We start from the raw sequence: 26,047 nt of genomic DNA on the forward strand, positions 1-26,047 counted from the left end.
GAAAAATATATATATATATACATACACAAACACATAACTATCAGTTCAGTTCAGTTCAGTCACTCAGTCGTGTCTGACTCCTTGTGACCCCATGAATCGCAGCACTCCAGGCCTCCCTGTCCATCACCAACTCCCGGAGTTCACTCAGACTCACATCCATCAAGTCAGGGATGCCGTCCAGCCATAAGTATACATACACACATATATATACACATACATTCAGAGAAAAAAATGAGTACAATAAAATGAATAAAATGTATAATAGTAAAAATATAATAAATAGTAAAAAATTTAAAATAAGGGTAAATGCATAAATTAATATGTGAAAGAGAAGACTAAGAACAGAAAGATCTAAAGTTGAAACAATGTGTCCACATAATGAAAAGATTATCTGTTTTCAGGTATGGAAATGAACACATGTTATAAATGCACTGACTGTCTATGAAGGGTCTCTGATTAACTGCATTGAGTATTTGGTAAATGCTCATGCTATGGCACCCCACTCCAGTACTCTTGCGTGGAGAATCCCATGGACAGAGGAGCCTGGTAGGCTGAAGTCCATGGGGTCGCTAAGAGTCGGACACGACTGAGCGACTTCACTTTCACTTTTCACTTTCATACATTGGAGAAGGAAATGGCAACCCATCCAGTGTTCTTGCCTAGAGAATCCCAGGGATGGAGGAGCCCGGTGGGCTGCCATCTACGGGGTTGCACAGAGTCGGACACGACTGGAGTGACTTAGCAGCAGCAGCAGCAGCAGCAGCAGCATGCTCTCTCTAAACTTGAATACAAGAAAAACTTCAAGATGTCATCTGTACTTGAACAGATGAACTATTCTGACGTCAAAGTTCAAGTTAAAGGCCAAAGAAACATTACCTCTCTCCCATCTCAGTTCACTAAGAGCAGTGTCTTAAAACTTACAGTTTATGAACATAAGCCGAGGTACTTGCCTTTTTCAGAGGTTACAGAGTTTGATTCTCTGTATATGAAGTTCAAGAACAGGCAAACCTAGTCTATAGTGACAGAAGTCAGAAGACCAATTGTTTCAAGTTAGGGAGACATTGACTGTAAAGAGGTAAGAGAGAACTCTTCCAAGGTAATGAAAATATTCTCTGTCTTGATAGAAGTGTGGGTTACAGGTACCTATATCAATCTATACACTTAAAATTTAAGATTCTTACATTAAATGAAGCATATCTAAATTTAAAAGGGGAAAATAAGCTTCAAAATCCAACAAGCATTCAATCAAAGGCAAAGAGGCATAAAACAATGAAATTTACATGACATATAGAGAATAAGGAATTCAGTATCTTTTCCCAGGGACTAATTTTTCGATAATAAAGAGGAAGGAGACAGATGGGAAGGGGGAAGACAGGGAAGGAGAATAAAGAATAAAGGAAAGAAAGTAATAGTTCAGTGAATGAACTTTCAGTTTGAAAAATGAAACTTCCTTTTGAAAAGCCTTTCCATAAAACCAAACAGGGCAATCATTTAAGGCCGCGATTTCCAAATTTTTCATGCTAATGGTTTACCTTCTCCTCAACAAATGTATTTACTTAGAATTCTATTTATCAGATTTTTAACACTTTTACAGGTTCTATTGAATAAATACCTCAATACTTCTGAGGAAACAAGTGTGTGTCATGCACGCATGCCAGTTTTCAACATGACTGAGTAATAAACAAGGACGATAGTCATTGCACTAATATCGTCATTTTAAATGTAAAGTCTGGTTGAAATACAGACGTTGCACTATGATGGGCTGGTGCTCACTCTGAACAAGTGAGATTCCAAAGCACTGCAAATCTAACAAAGGGCTTAAGGAATAGTTCTTATACTTTGCTAATATCATACATGAGTAAAAATAACATTTATCTTATCTTTGCTTGCCCAAGTTACCATTGTCAGGCTGACTGTACTGGACTGTTGCTGTTGTGCTCAGGTGCTCAATCCTGTCAGACCCTTTTGCAACCCTATGGACTACAGCCTGCCAGGCTTCTCTGTACATGGGATTTTCCAGGTGAGAATACTGGAGTGGGTTGCCATTTCCTCCTCCAGGGGAACTTCCCAACTCAGGGATCAAAACCACATCTCCTGCATTGGAAGTCAGATTTTTTAGCACTGAGCCACCAGGGAAGCCACAATACAAAAGCAGAGGGAGCTGATTTGTCCTTAAGCTTATTCACATTAAAGCTAATCTAGTCTTTCATTTCTGATATCTCAGTTAAGGATTCATATTCTAATGCAGTAACACTAAAAATACACCTGGTCTTGATTTTCAGTGTTAATACATCCTTCAAAACCCTAGTAACCTAGCCCTGACTTTCAACAGCGGTTCTATTTTGGCCACCAGCAATGAAACTGACTATATAATATATGAGGTGATGAGACAGAATATTAAAATAGGAGAATAAAAAAATTATCTTCAAATATCTTTTGAGAGGATAAAAATGGAGGATTACCATTGTACAACTGTCAAGAGAAAGGATTAATTTTTAAATCATTTTCTATTTCCACTGCCTGATGTGGTAAAGTTGGATGAATAAAAGACCATTGTCTTTATTCATTAATTTCAAGAGATTGTTGGAAGATGGAAATCTTTTGGAATGATTATGCCTTTGTAACAATCTTTATCTAAAAACTATGACTCTTAGAGAATACTCTGTTCTCTTCTAACTGTAAATGTTGTCAGAAGGATGAATTAGAGAGAAGTAGTCAACACAGATTTTCAGTGTCTGGCTCACAAAGTTCATTTGAGGGTTTTTTTGTCTTCTTATACTTACCAAGATACGATCTTTTCAAAAGAACTTGATTGTGATGATTTCTTAGTATATACAAATACCAGATCATTATGCTGTATGCCTGAAACTAATAAAACATTATATGTCAATTTTGTGGCTTCTCCTGTGACACAGTGGTAAAGAATCCTCCTGCCAATGCAGGAGACAGAAGAGATGCAGATTAGATCCCTGGGTTGGGGAGGAAACAGCAGCCCACTCCAGTACTCTTGCCTGGGAAATCCCATGGACAGAGGAGCCTGGTGGGCTACAGTTCACGGGGCTGCAAAGACTCGGACACAACAGCACATACACGCGATGCATGGCAATTATACTCTGTCTTCTTTTTTTTTTTTTTTTGGCTGTGTATCATGACACACAGGATCTTATTTCCTAGAACAGGGAACAAATCCATGCCCCCTGCATTGCAAGCATGGAGTCTTTACAACTGGACTGCCAGGGAAGTACCTATACCTCAATTTCTAAAAAAATAACTTGTTTTAAATTAGATAAAGGAGAAATGTTTAAATGTACATCATTGTTCTAATAAGCCCACATGGGTTAGAGGAATGGCAGTTCAGTTCAGTTCAGCCGCTCAGTGGTGTCCGACTCTTTGCGACCCCATGAATCGCAGCACACCAGGCCTCCCTGTCCATCACCAACTCCCGGAGTTCACTCAGACTCACGTCCATCGAGTCCGTGATGCCATCCAGCCATCTCATCCTCTGTCGTCCCCTTCTCCTCCTGCCCCCAATCCCTCCCAGCATCAGAGTCTTTTCCAATGACTCAACTCTTCGCATGAGGTGGCCAAAGTACTGGAGTTTCAGCTTCAGCATCAGTCCTTCCAAAGAAATCCCAGGGCTGATCTCCTTCAGAATGGACTGGTTGGATGGCAGTAAATAGAGCTAAAAGTGACCAAACTATGAAAAGTTAACCTTCCCAAATACCTAAATCTTTATCAATGATCCAGTGGATTCCCTTCATTATGTGGTGACAGCTATGTACCAACAAAGCCACACTAATAAGTTATTTTCTGCAGAAACTATCACTTCATATGTCAAAACAGAAAAAGATAATGTCTCTACAGGAATGTATGAATATACATATATTTAAAATTAGATTAAAATATTTCAAAAATAGGTAAAAATATAAAACAGTAATTTAAAATACATACTGTAAACATAAATATATATAATTCTATTAAATATACAGTTGAACCTTGAACATGGGTGTGAATTACATGCCATTTTTCAGTAAACATACCAAAAACATTTCTGGAGATTTTCAATATTCAGAAAAATATTACTGACAAACCATGTCAGCCCAGAAATACTAATAAGATTAAGGAAAAGGTATGGAAAGAAAGCATAGAGCAGATAGAGATACATATATACTGTAACATACATATATGTGCTGATCAACTGTTTATGTTATTGGTAAGGCTTCCAGTCAACAGTATTCTGTTAGTAGTTAAGTTTTAAGGGGATCAAAAGTTCTATGATTTTCAACAGCAGTTGGGAGGGTACTGGTGCCCCCCAACCCACGCTGTTCAGGAGTCAACTGTATAAATGTATAATGCATAATATATATACAGATAATCTATGTGCATGTCTCTTTCAAATAGAGACTAGATATCATCATACATGCTTGACTGTATCTTTAAAACACATAGTAAATAGAGCCTAATCATTTTTTAATAGAAATGAAACAAAACACATTGAATTGGGATCTGGAAATAAACGACTATACTATTATTATTGATTCTTAGAAATTTGACATTATTATGTGCAGGCATTTTCATTATTGAAAAGAACATTGCTTAGTCACGTCAGTCATGTCTGACTCTATGCGACCCCATAGACGGCAGCCCACCAGGCTCTTCCGTCCCTGGGATTCTCCAGGCAAGAACACCGGAGTGGGTTGCCATTTCCTTCTCCAATGCATGCAAGTGGAAAGTGAAAGGGAAGTCGCTCAGTCGTGTCGGACTCCTAGAGACCCCATGGACTGCAGCCTACCAGGCTCCTCCGTCCATGGGATTTTCCAGGCAAGAGTACCGGAGTGGGGTGCCATTGCCTTCTCCAGAAAAGAACATCGTAAAGGTACAAATGTCTCTATTAAATAAAACCTCTAAGATGAGTATGCTATAATTCCCTAGGATTCATGACATGTTAGAAGATGATCCAAAACCTGTGATTTTGTTCCTCTTAAGTACTGGGTGTATAAACACAACTATGGTTCATTTTCCTTTAATGATACAGATGTGAAAGATATTCTTATTGACATGCAGACCTAATCTGACTGATTAGCTGAAGAGCAGAATTCTGCCACACAAAATCTACTGTATATGTACAAAAATAAATTGCAAAGCCCTGCAAGTAACCTCCAAAGTTTAATATTTTAAAAGTTATGTGACCTTGGGTAAGTCATCAGTAGGTATGTCTTCAATTTCACTACCTCTGCAATGAGAAGATTGTTCTAAAATAGCCTCTTTTAGACAGTGGGGAGAAAACACAAGGCTTCTACTCTGTTGGTGGGAATGTAAATTGCTGCAGTCACTATGGAAAACAATTCCTTACAAAAGTTAAAAATAGACTATCATAGGATCCAGCAATCCCACTTCTAGACATACATGTAGAGAAAACTCTAACCCCAAAAGATATATGCACCCCAGTGTTCACAGCAGCACTGCTGACAACAGCCAAGACATGAAAGCAACCTAAATGCTCATCAACAGAGGAATGGAGAAATATTTGTGAGTGAATGCATATTACTCACCCATAAAAAACTGAAAAAACGTCACTTGCAGCAACAATGGATGAACCTAGAGATCATCATACTAAGTGAAGCAAGTCATTTAGACAAAAGACGAATATTCCTTATGTGTGGAATCAGAAATGATACAAATGAACTTATATACAAAACAGAAACAGACTTATAGACAGAGAAAACAAACTTACAGTTACCAAAGGGTAAAGGCCGGGCGGGGGGGGGATGTCTGGAGTATGGGATTAGCAGATGCAGACTACTATACATAAAATAGATAAAAAATAAAGTCTTACAGTATAGAACAGGGAACTGTATTCAATATTGTGTAACAAACTATCATGGAAAAGAATCTGAAAAGTATATATATATTAATATATATCTACACACATAAACACACACACACACACATATATATATACACACATATTTACCTGAATTACTTTTCTGTACACCAGAAACTAACACAACATTGTAAATCAACTATACTTCAACTAAAAAGTTTAAAAATAAAATAGCCTCTGGTATACTTTCTACTTTAATTCCATGAAGACTTGACTATCACACTCTATTCTGTGATGAAGTTATATTTGCTTACTATTGATAAGCATATTTTTGTCCTACAGAGGAATTATAAAACAAATGATATGTCAATTTTATTATTTATTATTTCTCACTTTCCAAGTGGTCTTCTGAAGGAAGCACTGGGATCCTCTCTTTTTACAATTTATTAAAATGAACCACATATCCAAAAATACTCACTGAAGACTCTCTTCATCCACTTTCTCTATTTATTATATATTAATACATAAACCACAACCATGTTTCCAAGAGTGGCTCTCACTGCTCTTCCATTAGCAAATAGCTGGCCTGACTCCCTAAATGAGAATTATAAACTATACCTCTTCCTTTTTTTTCCCTAAAACACATTTTCCTAATATTTAATTTATAAATCATTCCCCAGATGTATCAGTAATAAATGATTGTAGGCGGCAGACAGGTCTCCAAGAAAGTATCATGCTTGCTGTTTACTTGGAGGCCTCATTAAAAAGGCATCAAGAAAAAGCAAAATAAAAACAACCTTGTGAACCTTTGTAATTGGTCTCAAGGGACACGTAACTCAGGATATCAATAAGGAAATGCCCTAGTCCAAACTCCCTCTTAGGCTGTACGAAAAATACTTATTTGCTGATAAAAAGTTTGTAAGATAGCTGCTTATGATCAAAGTGAGAACAGAGCAAAAAATAAGTGCTCCATGATTTCAGATATTTTCTCCCTAAAGCATGTTTTAAGAAAATGACCAAGCTAATCCTTTTCTTTAATTGCCATGCTGCTCATAAATGAAGTAATTTTAAATAAATATGTCACAGATGTTTATCGTGTATGTAGAAGTGCAGGGATATATATATATATATGTACATTATATACATAACATATACACATATTTAAGTGGTATGGTCAACACATTAGTTTACAATTTAGATGTTAAAAAATTAGACATGTCCCAAATGGGTTATTCTGTGAAGGTTAATCCTTTAAATTACCAATTTTTGAACTAAGGGTTTTCCTAAAGCAAGACATTCCGTTGTAAAGATGGGGACAACTTTTCATGACTGCATTTGTTATCTTCATATTTATCAGACCTCAAATTTGATGTTTTGACTGATTTCGATTATCATTTTCAGCATATCACCCATTTTCACCTTCTCATGACCCAAAGGGGGAGTGTCATCCCATATGATAGATGAAGTGGGTCCGATAAATGTGGCCAAATCAACACATGAAGCTAAGATTACTGAAAAACTGTGTGCGTGTGTGCGTGCGGGTGTGCACGCACGCATGCCCAGTTGCTCAGCCATGTCCAACTCTGCAATACCATGGACTGCAGCCCTCCAGGCTCCTCTGTCTATGGGATTTTTCAGGCAAGAATACTGGTGTGGATTGCCATTTCCTCCTCCAGGAGATCTCCCCAACCCAGGGACTAAAACCCACATCTCCTGCGTATACTGTATTAGAAGGTCGATTCTTTACCCCTGAGCCATCTGGGAAGCTCCTGAAATACAGATGCACCACCAAAATCCACTATAGTGTTCTTCATATTCATTTTATTTTATGCCTTTTCTTTGTTTAAAGGAATCCTTCCATATACCAAGATAGATTCATGGCAGTTATGTTGCAAAAGTTATCAGATCTTGGTTGATTTATAGATCAAATGGTGTATAAAATGGATCTGCAAAGAAATAATAAAGAAAATGCCAAAAGTATGTCAAGTCTCACCATGATTCTTTAGATATATTTGTATTTCTTGACAACTGATTCATCTCATGTTTTCCTCTTTGTTTCAAACTAAACAAGTTACAAGTAAAAACAACTTCCTTTTTTATGGACCTTCTCTCCAGATTAAACTGTGACTGTTCCTGTATAAATCAAACCTATTTATTACTCTTAGCTTTAAACAATAACACAAACTAAAAAAATTATTTTAGACGCTTAGTTGTTAGAATCTGTTTATACAGAACATCTAATGTGATATATTGGAATCCAGAGCACTGGATTCAATTTCTTTCCTCATTCTTTTCTTTTAATTTATTTTTTTATTGAAGGATACTTGCTTTACAGAATTTTGTTTTCTGTCAAAACTCAACATGAATCATCCATAGGTATACATATATCCCCTCCCTACTGAACCTCCCTCCCATCTCTCGCCCCATTCTACCCCTCTAGGTTAATACAGAGCTCCTGTTTGAGTTTCCTGACCCATACAGCAAATTCCTGCTGGCTATCTATCTTACATACGGTAACATAAGTTTCCATGTTACTCTTTCCATACATCTCACCCTCTCCTCCCCTCTCCCCATGTCCATAAGTTTATTCTCTATGTCTTGTTTCTTTTGTCTCATTCTTGGTTTACCTCCTGGCATAAGCATTCACAGCTTTATTTGTTCATTCATAAGTAAATTTTGGACACAAAGTGTCACCAGTAATAATCTGGGTAGCAGTATGAACATTTATAGTGCATACTGTGATAAATAGTATATACAAATTTCTCTTATAAAAATAATAAATGTTTCAAAAAATGACTATGTAAAATAAAACAAAAAATAAAAATTTATCTGTTATTCCACTATCCAGAAATCACCAGGGAGCATTTTTTTTTTTTTTACAATCTCTACCAGTTTTAATTTAATTGTTCACCTGTTATTGGATGTTTAGGTAACTCTTTTTCTGTAATTAATGACACTGTGGTGAACATTTTCACACATAATTTCTTGGCAGAATCTTTGGTTCTTTAAGTTGTTAAATAAGATTGACAGATATTCATTCATCTGCTTTTTCATTAACACATTAACAAAATATTTACCTGACCATTCAGCTCATACATGTATAGAAAATAGTGTTTAGAGAAATAGATGATGAGCTGAGATTCAAGTAAAAAGCTTTTGGTTCTTTAAGTTGTTAAGCAAAATTGACAGATATTCGTTCATCTGCTTTTTTATTAACACATTAACAAATTATTTACCTGACCATTTAGCTTATACATGTATAGAAAATAGCATTTAGAGAAATAGATGATGAGCTGAGATTCAAGTAAAAAGCTTCAGTGAACAGAAACAACAGGCAAAAGGACAAATATTATATGATTCTACTTACAAAAAATATCTAGATTGGGTAGTTCATAGAGACACAAAACAGACCAGAGGTTACCAGGAGCAGGGGATGAGAAGGAATGAAAAGTTGTTGCTTATTGGTTTTAGGTATTCCCTTGGGAGGTAAGGAAAAATTTAAAAATAAATCCTGGAGACTGCTATCTAACATTAGGAACATAACTAATGCTACAAGAATGGTTAAGATGACAAATTTTATGTTAAATATGTTTCACTACATTTTCTACTTTCATTGAAGTCGATATATAATAATTAAAATCTATCCAATTCACTGAAAGTTTAAATATAATTTGCGTATATACTATGTCAAAGTCTCTGTATCTTATTTAAGACCCACAATAAGCCTATCATTACTGACAACAGGGAAACCGAGTTTTAATGAACTTAGGTAGATGTGCAGTCTCACCAGAATCAGACTTATACCACATTTGTATGACTTCAAAACCATTGCTTTTAATTATTATGCTGTCTAAATTACATCCCTCATGCTTCATCTGTTACAGCTTCTGAATTGTTAAGCCTATTCTGTTGTTGTTACTCTCCAGTCACTAAGTCCATGGACTCCAGCACTCCAGGACCCTCTGTCCTCCACTATCTCCCAGGGTTTGCTCAAATTCACATTGAGTTGGTGATGTTATCTCAACATGGTATCCTCTGCCACTCCCTCCTCCTTTGGCCTTCCATCTTTCCCAGCATCCGGGTCTTTTCCGATGAGTTGGCTCTTTGCATCAGGGGCTTCCCAGGTGGTGCACTGGTAAAGAATCTGTCTGTCAATGAAAGGGACGCAGTTTCAATCTCCGGGTAGGGGAGATTCCTTGGAGCAGGAAACAGCAACACGCTCCAGTATTTCTTGCCTGGAAGATTTCATGGACAGAGAAGCCTGGCAGGCTACAGTCCATGTGGTTGCAAAGAGTGAGACGTGACTGAGCATTCACACATGGTTTAGGACACACACATCTTTAAAGCCACAACATTCCTAAGTAAGTCTATTTCACAGAAAAGAAAAGTGAAGCTCAATGAGGTTACATGAGTTAATTCAACATTACAGAGCTACTTTATGGAAGAACTAGACTTAATATATATATATATATTTTAGACTACAAAATGGCCAAAACAGTACAGAGAACTCCCATATACTCTTTATTCATCCCCCTCATTGTTTACCTACATAAACATAGTGCCATAATCAAAACAGGAAACAAACTACAAACTTTATTCAGATTTTACTAGCATTATCACTAATATATTTTTCTTTTTCCATGATCTAATGATGCAGCAAATAGTACTGTCAAAATTTTTTGTACAGTGTCCCTCAATTTAGGTTTGTCTGATATTTTCTCATGATTAGATAGTGATTATGTATTTTTCACAAGAATCTTGAGAAAATAAAAAAGTTTTCTTTTCCTCAAACTTTTACCCACTGTTTTTAGCATCCATCAGATGTTCTTGTCAAAAACAGTTATTACCGAGGTTGTCTAATGATGATGTCCCATCTTTTTTGTTCCATCTTCTTTATTCCTTCTATATTTACTAACTGAAATTCTTCCCTAAGGAGAAACTGTGTCTTCTCCACTCTCTGCTCTAACTCTCCTTCTTTCTATCTCTATTTCACTATGGGCTTATAATTATTTATTTTATCTGCATAATCAAAAAAGCAAGAGAGTTCCAGAAAAACATCTATTTATGCTTTATTGACTATGCCAAAGCTTTGGACTGTGTGGATCACAATAAACGGTGGAAAATTCTGAAAGAGATGGGAATACCAGATCACCTGACCTGCCTCTTGAGAAATCTGTATGCAGGTCAGGAAGCAACAGTTAGAACTAGACACGGAAAAACAGACTGGTTTCAAATAGTACATCAAGGCCGTATATTGTCATCATGCCTACTTAACTTATATGCAGAGTACATCATGAGAAACGCTGGGCTGGAAGAAGCACAAGCTGGAATCAAGATCGCCGGGAGAAATGTCAATAACCTCAGATATGCAGATGACACCACCCTTATGGCAGAAAGTGAAGAGGAACTAAAAAGCCTCTTGATGAAAGTGAAAGAGGAGAGTGAAAAAGTTGCCTTAAAGCTCAACGTTCAGAAAACTAAGACCATGGCCTCTGGTCCCATCATTTCATGGGAAATAGATGGGGAAACAGTGGAAACAGTGGCAGACTTTATTTTTGGGGGCTCCAAAATCACTGCAAGATGGTGATTGCAGCCATGAAATTAAAAGACGCTTACTCCTTGGAAGAAAAGTTATGACCAACCTAGATAGCATATTAAAGAGCAGAGAGATTACTTTGCCAACAAAGGCCCGTCTAGTCAAGGCTATGGTTTTTCCAGTGGTCATGTATGGATGTGAGAGTTAGCCTGTGAAGACAGCTGAGTGCCGAAGAATTGATGCTTTTGAACTGTGGTGTTGGAGAAGACTCTTGAGAGTCCCTTGGACTGAAAGGAGATCCAACCAGTCTATCCTAAAGGAGATCATTCCTAGGTGTTTATTGGAAGGACTGATGCTAAAGCTGAAACTCCAATATTTGGCCACCTCATGCGAAGAGTTGACTCATTGGAAAAGACCCTGATGCTGGGAGGGATTGGGGACAGGAGGAGAAGGGAATGACAGAGAATGAGATGGTTGGATGGCATCACCAACTCGATGGATATGAGTTTGAGTGAACTCCGGGAGTTGGTGATGGACAGGGAGGCCTGGCAGCTGTGATTCATGGGGTGATTCAGGCAAGAGTACTGGAGTGGGTTGCCATTTCCTTCTCCAAGGCGGATTCTAGGAGCTCAGAAAGACTCTTGGACAAATAGACAGCAAAGAAACAGGGAGCGAGTCTACAATCACATGGAATTGAATCCTGCCAACAGTGCGAATGATCCTGGCAGTTCAGGAAAAACAAAAACAAAATAAAAAAACATGTTGATCCCTTGCTTTCAACCTTGCAAGACCCTTAGCAGAGATTCATGCTGTGCTTATACTTCTGACACAGAAAAACTGTGAGCTAATGAATGGGTATTATTTTAAGTCACTGAATGTGTGATAATTGTTAGTACAACAATAAAAATAAACATATCATGTTTCAGGAGGATAAAAAATGATTTAGACAAATAAAATGATTCTTTTCATAATCTATATCAACCATAGAGCCTCATACATAATAACTACTGTTGACTGATAACAAGAATAAGAAAGATCTGATTTAAGGAAATTGAGAAAGCATTATATGGACAATCTATACTTACAGGGTCCACTGCATAATTCAATCAGTCTCTGTTTGAGACCCATATGCATCACAGACCTACGTTCGTCAATTTTCTAAAGAGTAACACGATAATGGGAGGAGAAAAAATTCAAGATTTGGACTGGAAATCAAATATAATCCAGGCTGTATCTAACTCAATCATTAGTCAAGGAACTTCTGACATTTCATCCCCTCTTAAACTGAATTTTCTCATCTTTAATGGGTATATATTGTGCTATCTTGGCTTAAGATCAGTTCAGTTGCTCAGTCATGTCTGACTCTTTGCGACCCCATGGACTGCAGTATGTCAGGCTTCCCTGTTCATCACCAGCTCCTGGAACCTACTCAAACTCATGTCCATTGAGTCAGTGATGCCATCCAACCATCTCACCCTCTGTCGTCCCCTTATCCTTCTGCCTTCAATCTTTCCCAGCATCAGAGGCTTTCCCAATGAGTCAGTTCTTCACATCAGGTGGCCAAAGTATTGGACTTTCAGCTTCAGGATCAGTTAACATTGGCTTAAGTTAGATAACATAAGTTAAAATTCTTTGAAAATTGAAAATACCTAAATTCTCATTGGGTTGGGTACATTATTTGCTGATTCTCAGAAACTGACTAAAATAATTGTTAGTGGTCAGATTAGTCCAGATTGTTAATTTACTAAGATTGATTCACAATTACTTACTATAATGCTTCTCTTTGAATATTCTTTTACTTTGAGATTAAAAGTTTAATATGTTAGGAGGTGGTTTATTGTTTATAGTTAATAAAGAATAGAAATGGAGGAACAAACAGCAGGATGCAAAATGACATTATGGTAATCCTAAAGTTTTCAATCAACAGAAAGAATACTAAGAAAGTTTTTAAACTGCCCACGTTCCTTGTTATGGGTTTCAATTGGGCCCCATCCCCCAATTCTTAGGTTGAACTCCTATCTCCCAGTGCTTCAAATTATTACCTATATGGAAAGATGGGCATTACAAATGTAATTAGTTAAGATGAGTTCATACTTAGCTGGACCCCTAATTCTTTATGAGTAATATCTTTTTAAAAGAAACCTTTGGACACAGACAGCTACATAAACAGAACACCATGTGAAGATTACAGTTAAAATCAGGGTGAAGCCTCTGTATGTCAAGGAACAGTGAAGACTGGTAGCAAATCACCAGCAATTAGAGAAAGGCCTGGAGGGGCTTCTCCCTCATAACACTCAGAGGGAACCAACCTGCAGAAACTTTGATCTCTGACTTCTAACTGTCAGGTCTGGGAAACAAATATTACTGCTGTTGAAGCTACCCAGTTCGTAGTATTTCGTTATGAAAGCCTGAGTAATCGAATGTAGTCCTTTATTCAAGAGAAAATACAAAAGGAATGACTGCAATTATAATAATCCAACAAAGGGTATGAGTCACTTAAAAAAAAATAACTTTCAAATAGCTTAAGTCCATTTAATTATTTTAAACAAACAAATCTTGAACCATAAAGAAGATGGAAATCAGTATTATATTTTTACAAGAAACCAGTGGATATAATGCAAGATAGTTTGAGAAGCTTGCTTAAAATTAGAGATGATGGAGGAAACACCTGCATCTGAAACTTTCAACTTTGAATCCAGAGCTCCTTTCTCTATGCCATTTAGTTAATTTTCATTTGGCTCAATTGCTCATACCTACTCCCAAATTCAAATGGAAGAAACTATCAGACGAAAATGGTCAAGAAGCTCAGCACTTAGACCGTATGTTTAGGACACAATAAAATCCCATTAAACTTGGATGCAAGGGGAGTAGGAGGCAGAAGGCTGCAGGAAGGTTCTAGCTGCCCTGGTGAGGCCACCTCCACAAGTCCATTGTCTTGATCAGTCCGTCAATGCAAAAATGCTTGAGCTGTTGGAGAGGAGTTCAGCAGCACTTATGTCACAGACCTCAGTTTTGTTCGATTCTGTTTTATTAGATTACCATCCAGCAGCTGTTCTTTGTCCCAAGAGGAACTCTATAAGGTATTTTAAATTCCCAGCCAAGCTCCACTGAGAAATACTCAAAATCCAGGTACCCTTTTGCCAGTTAACAAAATTGCTTCTATAGGATTAAGCTGTTCACTTTTTGAGCTCTTTTTTTTTTTTTTTTTACTTTTTGAGCTCTTAGTTAAAGTTCACCTGGCAATGCAGTGTGGTGAACAAACAGCTACACAAACAGCTATACTTGTGTGGTGCAAGCTTTAACCTCTGCAAAGTGTGCAGCCTTTCGGAAGAGCAAACTATTATCAGCTATAGAAACAATGGATTTGGGATCTCTAAAGAAAACATCAAATAGGTGTACTGTTCCTTTTGAATAAGAATGAAATAATTCTTTTTCTTGTTTGCTTCCCTTCCCTTGAATTACATGAATTATCTCTATCCCTCATCCTATTTGAGAAAACAAACAAAAAAATATATCAGAAAGCTACTATTTTGCAGGAAAAAAATATCCAAGTTATGAAATAATTTACACATGAAAGCATATTCAAGTGCAACCTATCTTGTATTATCTTAACTTCTGGATTGATACTCCAAAATAGCCACAGTGTTACATTATCCACAAATATCTGAGAGATGTCTGAATGTCACTAGGGAACAGTTTATCGATCTGACTCAGAGGAAATAAGGTGTACTAAAGTGGATATTATACAATAAGTCAGGAGACCCGATTTCTTTATCTGGCTCCATAACTCCACTACTAACAGGCTCGATGACCTTGAGAGGCCTTTTGGGAACTAAGCTCCCATTTGAGTAATGAGCTGCATGATCTCCAAGATCCATTTTTAATATAACATTATGAGATCCAAATAATGTAACCAACTCCCCAAAACCTATTAAAAAGTAATTCTTGATTGTGATTTTAGCTTATTTGGAGAATAACTCTAAACAGGTCGATCAATGTGGGAATAGCAAGATCATCTTTATCTCAATATTTGGTATATATTCTAAAGCAGGCACAACTTAAAATGAAATGATTATTTAGCATGTACTATGGAGCCTGGCAGGCTACAGTCCATTGGTCGCAGAAAGCCAGGCACGACTGAGAGACTAAGCACACACACATACATCTTCTATATTAGTTTCCTTATACATTAACCTCTATATTTTGAGAATCCCATAAGTGAACTATGAGTTTGCTCCCCCAAGGGGGTAAGTTTAAACCAGGGGAGGAAAAAGGGAAGGTGGTATATCTATTCAGTTAGGACCTGAGAATTGGGGCATCAAGTAGTGTTTCTCCTATTATGAAGAGCATAATCCAAACTAATGCAAAGTAGTTGTTGGAAAACCTGGAATAAAAGCCATCAGAAAGTTATTTTCTTTGCTTATGGTTGGAAAATATCACCAAATATTTTATTTTAAAAGTGATAATAGGTGTGATTTTTTTGTACCATCATTTAGATAGTTATGTAGGAAACAATATTTTACTGATATTTTAGAAATATCTAATTGTTAATAAACCTACATTTTACATCTCATTGATTTATTGAACTAGCATTTAGAAGCTGAGCTCTATTACATACTTCTCAACTTATTCACAGAAACACAGTGTTTGTGGCAGAGGAAAGTTTGATGTCCACACATGATTCCAAAACTTTGGAATAAAATTTCAGGGAAAAAAAAGATATGGGGAAAAAGCAGAGAAACTTTCAAAATAATACAGGAAGAGGTTTCTAGTTTTGTTACAGTATAAATGTTTAAAATAAGAAAACTATTATTTCATGGTGGTGTTTATCGGAAAGTTCTATGAAGAAGATAGGTCTTAAAGGAGAAAAGGTTCCATATTACTGAAGGCAGAAAACCTGGAAATCATAACAGAATTGATTTTCAACATATAGAACTCACTTATATAAATAAAGTAACCCCATAATTAGTCTCAGTTTGTCTACCCACATTAAATTATATTACTGATGTACGCAGTTACATTTCTCCTTGATATATTTCATAACTAATAAAATCACTCACATCTATTGATTTTATTTGAAGAAAAATGGGGAGGTTAGTCTTTACAAGATTCAAGATTCCCACCACAACATGATTATGTGGTGAGTTGGTAATGACAGAAACCATTTGATTTTTTACTCTCATTAAAAATAAATATAGATTTAAATAAGATTCATGGCTACTCTACTCAGAATCCATATACCAGATCAAACCCATTACCACCCCAAACTAGAATTAATTGTAGAGATTCTTTTTTTTTTTGAAACGCAGAAGCCCTCCTGATATAACAGGTGAATGTAGTACTAGATTTACTGAACATTTAATATAAGAAAGACAAAAACTAAGTATTTTACCTGCATTCTCTCATTGGATTCTCTCAATCATCTAATGAATGAGATAATTTTATTATCTTCATTTACAAAGAGGGAAAACAGAGCCTCAGAGAGATCACACAGTGTGCAAAGGCTAGAAACAGCATCATTTGTTTTCAAAAACAGCTCTAGTCTAGTCCAGTCTGAAATCAAAGCTGGATCCTAAGACATCATGAGAAAAGTCCACTATATGAACACAGTCTTGAAACTGTGGTCACAGAAGTGACCATGGCTCAAACCTTACCTGAGTATATAAAAGATTAAAAGAAGACACCAGACAGAGTGTAGCAAGTGAGTTACAAGCTTAAATATTTATCCTGGCTTAACATGGTCAGCAGTGAGAAATGTCAGCACTAACCCTGGAGACTAACCCAGGGCAAAACCAATTCAAAACAGAAAGTGATCACAGATATGGAGCAAAAACAGAAGTTTTACCTTTTTTTTCCACCTTCAATGGCTTTCTTAGCATAACACCTGTTTAAGCCTAAGGATGCTCTTTGCTTATTTTTTTTTTTCCCCAAATGCTTCCTAACTCCTAAGTCCTTATGGATTTTTAACTTACCATCTTTCATTGGGCATTTTTACAATTTAACATTAAGCTAACAAATCAACCTCTGAAACAGCCTGAATCTTATACTCTATGGTTTCCATTAAAACTCAAATACACAATCCAAATCTCTGGGCAATGAAAAGTAGGGAACCATATTGGGTTAGCAAAACAGAACGGAGAATGAGCCTATCATTAGTGATCAAATTTCATTTCCAAGAGTTTCAGGGAACTCTAAATATGCTGTCCAAAAGTGATGGGCCAGAAACTGGATCTTGGAAATGCTTTGGTTCTAAATAGACTTGTTTTAATATTGAACCAAATCATAGTCTGCTCAGTAGAATTGTACTAAACTGCCAGTAGTAAACCTATATCTATTCATTTTCCCCCTAATATATATATATATATATATATATATTTAAACTTTTTATTTTTACTTTATACTACTGTATTGGTTTTCTTTTTAAAAAAATTTTTTTAATGGGGAATTTATTTTTATTTATTTTTTAATATAAATTTATTTATTTTAATTGCAGTTCTAATGAGGTGGATGAAACTGGAGCCGATTATACAGAGTGAAGTAAACCAGAAAGAAAAACACCAATACAGTATACTAATGCATATATTAGGTGTATACCTAATATATATTTAATGGGGCAACATCTCACACAGAAAATACAGTCAGGGAAATATTACCTTAAAAAAAAAAAGTTAGCTATTGGCTAGTAGTGGAAATGGGTCTAAACTGTGTACAATATTAGTAGTACTGTATTATCAGTGAAACAATTTCCTGTAATTGTCATTTGGATGCATATTTGCCCCTAATTTTGCATCCACAAAACAATTTTATTTAAAACATAAAATGATTATTTCACCTGAAAGGAGAAATGTTATTTTTTGTTCTTATTTTAATGCATCCTACAATTATGTGGCATTTATTTCATTCAGAAAACTCTGTGGAAATGTATGCTATTGTTCAAGGCTACCTAAAATTACAGGCATTTTCATAATTTTTGATGAACTGTTATTTATATTTGAAGTACTACATGTCATATCCTGGCCTCACTGGCCTAACCAGGAAAAATCATCGTTATTTTTAATACTTTTAACGTCATATAGGTCCACACAAAATGTTAACTTGTCATTATGTTAAAAACTGACTAACAAAAGGTAACAGTGCAATCAACGTGCTTTTATCTCATAGGTCATCTTCACATTTAGCTCTTTCTATAGAAAGAATTTACTCTCTACTTTCCTGTACCAAATTTAACCTCATAAAATTATTTTTTAAAACCGTAATCTGTTTTAATGTAAATCAAACAGGACTAGCATCACTGCAGTGTACTCAAAATATTAAAGCTACTAAATTTCCTATTAATAGTATGCAAGTCTTCACAGATTTAACCAATTATTTCTAAAACAGTATCTTAGACTGGCTAAGCTACAGAAACATAACACATTTATTTTAGCATAGCTAGCCATAACATGTACTTCTACCTTATTAAACTATTAATAAAGCCAAAATTTATAATCATTGGCTAGGTCAGAGCATTGGTATAATTTCCTTCTTTAAATTGTGGTGTTGAACAGCTGTGGCATTTGTAATATCAGGTAAGACCGCTGTTGTCTGAATCTGACAGAATCAGTTGTGTGTATACTTGGAAAACACAGTTCTGAAATATTCAGAAATTGCTGGTAAAAGAAAAAGACAACTCTGCACATGAGACTAATCTTATGTTTGCAAAAAAAAGAACAGAGTTAAGCTCATATATTTTTCTTCAGGAGGTTTTTTAAAATAAAACAGCATTATATATTAAAGAGATAACCAAAAGAGTCTGGGAGGCTTCATCAAGTATTAAAGCTAAGTATCCCAGAAAAAAACAAAAAGGACCATGCATTCTTAGTTCTTGCTTCTTTGAAGAGCTATAATTCACATATGAAAAACAACGTACTTACTAGATCAGATGTCTAGCTTTCAACCAATACTGAACTTATCCTTAGCACAACTTCAATCCTTGGTGCATTATTTATCTCCTCCTTAGCAGCAGCAGAGATGCAAGATGTTCCAAAGCTTTGCTTTCAGACAGTTTTCTTCAACCACAGTCTTTCACATGTCCTGTTATTTGCTTCAGCATCTATGAAACAACTCCATCCTTCATGATAATCAAAACCCTTGAAGCAATCCACATCTGCTTCCTTATACTGAATTTCAAATCTATTTGCAAAGAAAAAAAGAATCTTCTTCCTTGCTTCCTTGTATTTTATTTCAGAAAGTTTCATGGATTGAATATTCCAACTCCCTTTAACATACCACAGAGCACTAAATGGAAAGAATTACATTACTGCAGCTCCTTAGATTATAACTGATAAGGTGAGCCTTTTACATTTATATTAGGTTCTGAGGAGCTGATGCCATACCGGTTTAATAATTAATAATTCATGGAGCCAAATTACAGCCTTAGAAGGAAACAGCCTCTTTGACTAGTTCTTTCATAATCCTCTGATTTATGTATGACAGCAGAGAAGAGTTCTAGGAGAGGTTAATAAAAAAAAAAAAAATCCCAGACATGACACTTGAGTTTTTAAAATTACTCCTGTCTTTGCACAAGCTGAGTTTGTTGTAGCATCATGGGAGTTCTACCTCTCTGAGCACAGTCAATTAATTCAAAGGGATAACAGTATCATTTTAAATGAGCATCTGTCTAGTGCGGATGTCCAGGGGAAAGTAAGGGATGCAGGGGGTTGAGGGAGCAGGTAGTAAATTAAATTTGAGAGGCATTTTGGACCAAAAAGGAGAGGATTTCACTCGTTATTCCTAAAAGTAACATTTAATAGGATTTCTGAGAAGACACTTCAGGTTCAAATGTATCCTCTTTCTCATTATCCCTCAGATCTGAAAACTGACCCTGGGCTAGGTTACCCATACATCTGTGAAAGTGAAAGTTGCTCAGTTGTGTCTGATTGTTTGTGATCCAGTGGACTATACATATAGTCCATGGAATTCTTCAGGCCAGAAAACTGGAGTGGCTAGCCTTTCCCAACCCAGGGATTGAACTCAGGTCTCCCACACTGCAAGCACATTCTTTACTGGCTGAGCCACCAGGGAAGCCCAAGAATACTGGAATGGGTTGCCTATCCCTTCTCCAGCAGATCTTCCTGACCCAGGAATCAAACCAGGGTCTCCTGAATTGCAGGTGGATTCTTTACCAACTGAGCTATCAGGGAAGCCCATAATCTACAAGGCTTAATAATTCAAAAGAACATATATAGAGAGGTATAATTTATATATATTAAATTATACCATTTAGAAGTGTACTGTTCAATCCACAGTCCTATGAAGACACAGAATATTTTCATCACTCCAGAAGTTCCTTTATATTTTCTCCAGTCAACATCCTGTCCTAAAAGGAACTTATTCTTTCACGAGAGATGTTCCCTATTGAAATGTTCTATACAAATGGAAATGTGCACTATATATTAATATTTTGTTGTATCTGGAATCTCACTCATCCTGTTTTCAGATGCATTCATGTTACTACTTGTTATTGCCATATAGTACTCCACTGTCTGAATATACTACTACTTCTTCTATTGACAGACACCTAGGCTGTCCTCAGTTTATTTCTATGATTATGAATAAAGCTGCTATGAACATTCTAATATTAGGCTCTTTGTAGACATGTTTTCATTTCTCTTGGATACATTTCTTTGCATATAAATGTAATTGTTGGGTCACAGAGTATATTCTTTTTAACTTTTTATGAAACTGTTAAAAATATCCAAGAAACTGGCTTGTGTCACATTCTCAACGACAATGTAGCAAAGTGTTAGCTGTTCCTCACGCTCACTGATATTTGTGGCTATCAATTTCTTCATTCTAGCCATTTAATTGAGTATTTAGTGGCCATATGGTCTCATTTTTCTGACAGTTTATGATGTTGAGCACTTTTTTTCATGTGGTTACTGGCAATAGGTTCGATCTTCCCTAATTGTTAACAAACTGGGTTTTCAGTTAGTGATAGATCAACAAGAGATTTTCCACATAGGCCTAAGTCTCAATTGTCTCTGAAAAGTACACCTAATGAAATGCATCTTTCCATTTATCTAGAACTAGCCCCTGACCCTGTGAGCAGATATTGTTCCTGTTAACATGGAAACCCTAAACTCTATATACTCATTATACACTGCTCCTTTTATTCTAATTTGATGACTCTATGCCTTTTGGTCATTTCTTTCATTCTCAATATTTAAAAATAAGTTCCTTTGTTTATAAAGTGACACTCTTTCTAAACTTCTGCCCATTCACATATCTCTAAGTTTAGCTTCCATTGATGGATGTTGGACTAAGACCATTATTTGAATGTCCATAGGCAACTATGCGGAGAAGGCAATGGCACCCCACTCCAGTATTCTTGCCTGGAAAATCCCATGGATGGAGGAGCCTGGTGGGCTGCAGTCCATGGGGTCGCTAAGAGCTGGACACGACTGAGCAATTTCACTTTCACTTTTCACTTTCATGCACTGGAGAAGGAAATGGCAACCCACTCCAGTGTTCTTGCCTGGAGAATCCCAGGGACAGGGGAGCCTGGTGGGCTGTGTCTATGGGGTCGCACAGAGTCGGACACAACTGAAGTGACTTAGCAGCAGCAGCAGGCAACTATGAGGGTCCCCAGGTGGCTCAGCTGTGAGTTTGATCCCTGTGTTGGAAAGATCCCCTGGAGAAGGAAGTGACAACCCACTGCAGTATTCTTACCTGAAAAAAAGAAAAAATCCCATGGACAGAGGAGCCTGGCAGATTACAGTCCACGGAGTCGTAAAGAGTCAGAGAAACCTGAGCATGCATGCACACACACATAACTATGACCAAAACTCACATCTTGATTTTCTTTCTTATTTGTAAAATGCAAATAATAGCTTTCTCTTAGAGGAATCATAAGGATTAAAATAAACAATTGGTACATGACACATCAGGACCCTTTGATTGTAGCAGTGTTGAGGAAGTAATAGCAGTTATGACACCTACTCCCCAATCTACAGGGAATCTCAATTCACACTGAATTCTTTCAAGTAAGTTAGTGGATTTATGGCGATTCTTTCCTATATTTCACTGGATCTCTTCAAGCATATAATTTATTATCCACAAGTTTCAGTGATGATGATGATAACACTTAACAATTATTTACAGTTTATAAAGATAATAGGAAAAGAAGGTAATGTGATTTGAAATGTTCAGTATTATTGCACCTGATATAATCTCACAGAGTAAGTCAGATCCATATACAAAAGTCCTGGTTATTTTATTAGGTGCATATTTGCAAACAGAGTAAAGATAACTATATTTATCTATCATATATAAGTACAATGAAATAGACAAAAAGATGTAAAATCCATATAATTCTATGAAAAAAGTATGCCAAAATGAATGACTGATTCATATTTTTTCATACACTATCACCTGGATGAAAGAGAGCCTCAAGAGTTTACGGGAAAATGACACAGGTTATAGGGTTGAATTGTGCCCTCAAAACCAACCCACCCTCTGTCAATTAATCTGCAGAAGTCCTAACTCCCAGAATCTCAGAATGTGCCTTATTTGGATACAAAGGTGTTTCAGACGTAATTACTTGAATTAAGATAATTTCTTTAGGCTGAGCCTTAATCCAATATGATTGGTGAAAAGGGGATATTTAGAGACAGACAAGCATGAAGAAAAGTCATTGTGAAAATCAAGGCAGAGATCTGCACCCAACAGCTCCACAGACTACCAGCCAATCACCAGAAGGAGGAAGTATGATACTAAAGAGGTTCACTCACAGCCCTCAGGAAGAGCCAGTCCTGCCAGCACCGTGATCTAAGCTTTCTAGATCTGAGAAACATGAGACAATACATTTCTGTGTTTTAAGCCACCCAGTTTGCAGCACTTTGTTACAGCAGTGCTGGCCCCACTAGTACAATGGGCAAGTTAAAAGTTGCAGAATGAAAACCTATGGGAGAATCAATCTCATGTCTCCTAGGTCATGAAGTCTTTGCATTTTATTTCTCATCTGATGATGATAGGCATATTAACTAGAAAATCAACAAGAGATACTTCCTGATTAGGACCTGGTGGACATGAAGGTGCAGAGTAGGGTTTCCAAAGGAGCTGTTGGAGGTTATAAAAAAGGAGGAGGAGGAGCTAAGCCATATGAAATCACCAATCTCTACCAGGATAGAGTTGGTCATGAATTTCCTAAAGAGAAATCCTCACACCAAGACAAAGTGACAACTGCTTTTATTTCCTTGACACTAACTTGTCCTTTGATAAGGTGGCCAAATGTATTTAGGAAGGCTGAGAAACAGTCCAGTAAAATTCGATTTAGCATTCTGATCTAGGGTCATGAAGCAGTGTTTTTCTTGGCTGAGCCTGGCAGTTTGGAGGAGGTTCAGTTCTGTTCTGAGCTCCATTAGAACAGCCACAATGACTCTAACATCTTGACTGAAACAAGCTGAATAAAACCTCACACCAACTACTTAATATTGTTGTCTTTACTTGATCCACTGAACCAGTAGACTGAGAACACCTACACAAGAGGCTTTACTCCACTTTTCCAAAACTGGTGGGTCATTCTAGTTCTTACAATAAGCTCTCATGGGTCACAAACTCAATTTAAAAAAAAAAGCAACCAGTAAAGTTCTTATGGTCAGAATGGATATTTGATCCCAACTATTGGTTTATGGGAGAAGCAGTTCCAAGCTCAAAGTCCTTGCTGAGGTCATCTGCATGACCAATACTAGCAGTGTTGTGTAGCCAGTTATCTTTATCAAAATATGAAGGCATCACATGCAAATGTCCTCTGCTCCAGCCTTCACTTATGCATGATAGTATCCAAAATAAGACTCAATGTTGTCTGAAATGCATATTTTTTGAGGGGCCGTGTTGGTAATTTCTGAGGTGTAGAAAAGGAACAGAGGACAGAAAGCTGAGTTTATCTTGTTTTTGCTTTCCTCTTATTCTCTCACACTGTCCAGTTACTTCATTGTATCCTTCAGCTAACACCACAGCTTTTCCACTTTTCTTAAAGAGTTTGTCATGACTTCATCTATTGAATTTGATAATGACTCTCAGCCATGTAGGGCTGAGATAATACAATTGTAAAAATGGTCATAAAAGAAGCTAGCATGGATTTAATCAGGAAACAAGGAGTCAAATGAGCTTAAAATAAGAACACACTAAATGACTCTAACACACTCTTATTATGTACTCTGTTTTACTTTTCTGCTCCAGTAATTTTGGATTGGATGCTGGTTATTATATGTGAAGATATGGAAGGTATCCAACCCCATCAACAAAGGTACTCCTTGGATGCTAGCCATTTTGTCATGTTATCATGATGCCCACAGATTGTGCAGCAGGCAAGGTCAATATCAAGGCCATTACAAACTAAACCTGGCTCCTTTCCTGTGTCATATTCCTGCCATTCAGAATCTGTATGAAACACGCGCTATTAGAATTATAAGCCAGATAATAACCATTATGAATTCTGTTTTGCATCTTTTATTTTATAACCTAAAAAATGTAACGAACAATCCATATACTGGAAGAATGAAATCCCTTTTCAGAGTCTGTACTATTTAAAAATGAAAAAAAAAATGAAGTTGCTCAGTCATGTCCGACTCTTTGCAACCCCATGGACTGTAGCCTACCATGCTCCTCCATCCATGGGATTTTCCAGGCAAGAGCACTGGAGTGGGTTGTACTATTTAAAAGGCATTCAAATAAAAGCTTGAGTTTAGCAATTGCCTGAGCAAAGATACCTATGGGTACCTTATTTTTGACAAAGGAGGCAAAAATATACAATGGGGCAAAGACAGCCTCTTCAGTCCTCGAATTATCAAGAGCATTTTAAATAGACAACAAATGAATGGACTGGGTCACAACTAAGTAGTTTTTATTATAATTCTTATTTTTAAAGTATTTAGTTCACTTAATGTTAATTTAACATAAGGATAGGTTTTATAACTTTGAATAAATCAAGATGACATGTAAAGTGAACATTTATTTGTTACCTTAGCAGAACGTAATAACTGACAGTGTGAGTCACTTCATAACATAGCGTCAGCAAGTTCAGAACTAAATGCTATTCCCTCCCTTGTTCACAGCTTTCCTGAAATAAAGATCCAAAGCCAGGAGATGGAGATAAAAGCAAAAGGCAAATTCATCGATTTGCTACATATATGGCTTCCATAAATTTTAACCTTCTCCTTTACCAATCACCTGTAAATAAGTAATCTTTAAGTTAAATGCTCAGCTGTAGGTATGGCTTACCTCAGTTTCTTGTGGTAATGATGCCTATGCTCAAAAGCGAAAGTGAAAGTGTTAGTTACTCACTCATGTCCAACTTTTCACAACCCCATGGACTGTAGCCCACTAGGCTCCTATGTCTATGGAATGCTCCAGGCAAGAATACCTATGCTCAAAGTCATTTTTAAATTATCAATTTATCTTTATCCTATTCATGTTTTTAGTTCTGTCCTACCGCAAATAATAAGATAAGCTCCCATTTTGTTTCTAAAGAGGAAAACAAGCCCTTAGCTATCAGGCTTTTTCTAGCTAAAAGTTATAAATAGAACTATATTTGCAATTTTCATATACCTCCTTAGAAACATAAATAAAAAAAATTCATAATCATTATGAATAAAAAAAATACAATAAAAAAAAAAAAACAAATAAGTATACTAAAATATAAAAAA

This window comes from Capra hircus, chromosome 22, assembly GCF_001704415.2.
Source record: "Capra hircus breed San Clemente chromosome 22, ASM170441v1, whole genome shotgun sequence".
NCBI lineage: Eukaryota > Metazoa > Chordata > Mammalia > Artiodactyla > Bovidae > Capra > Capra hircus.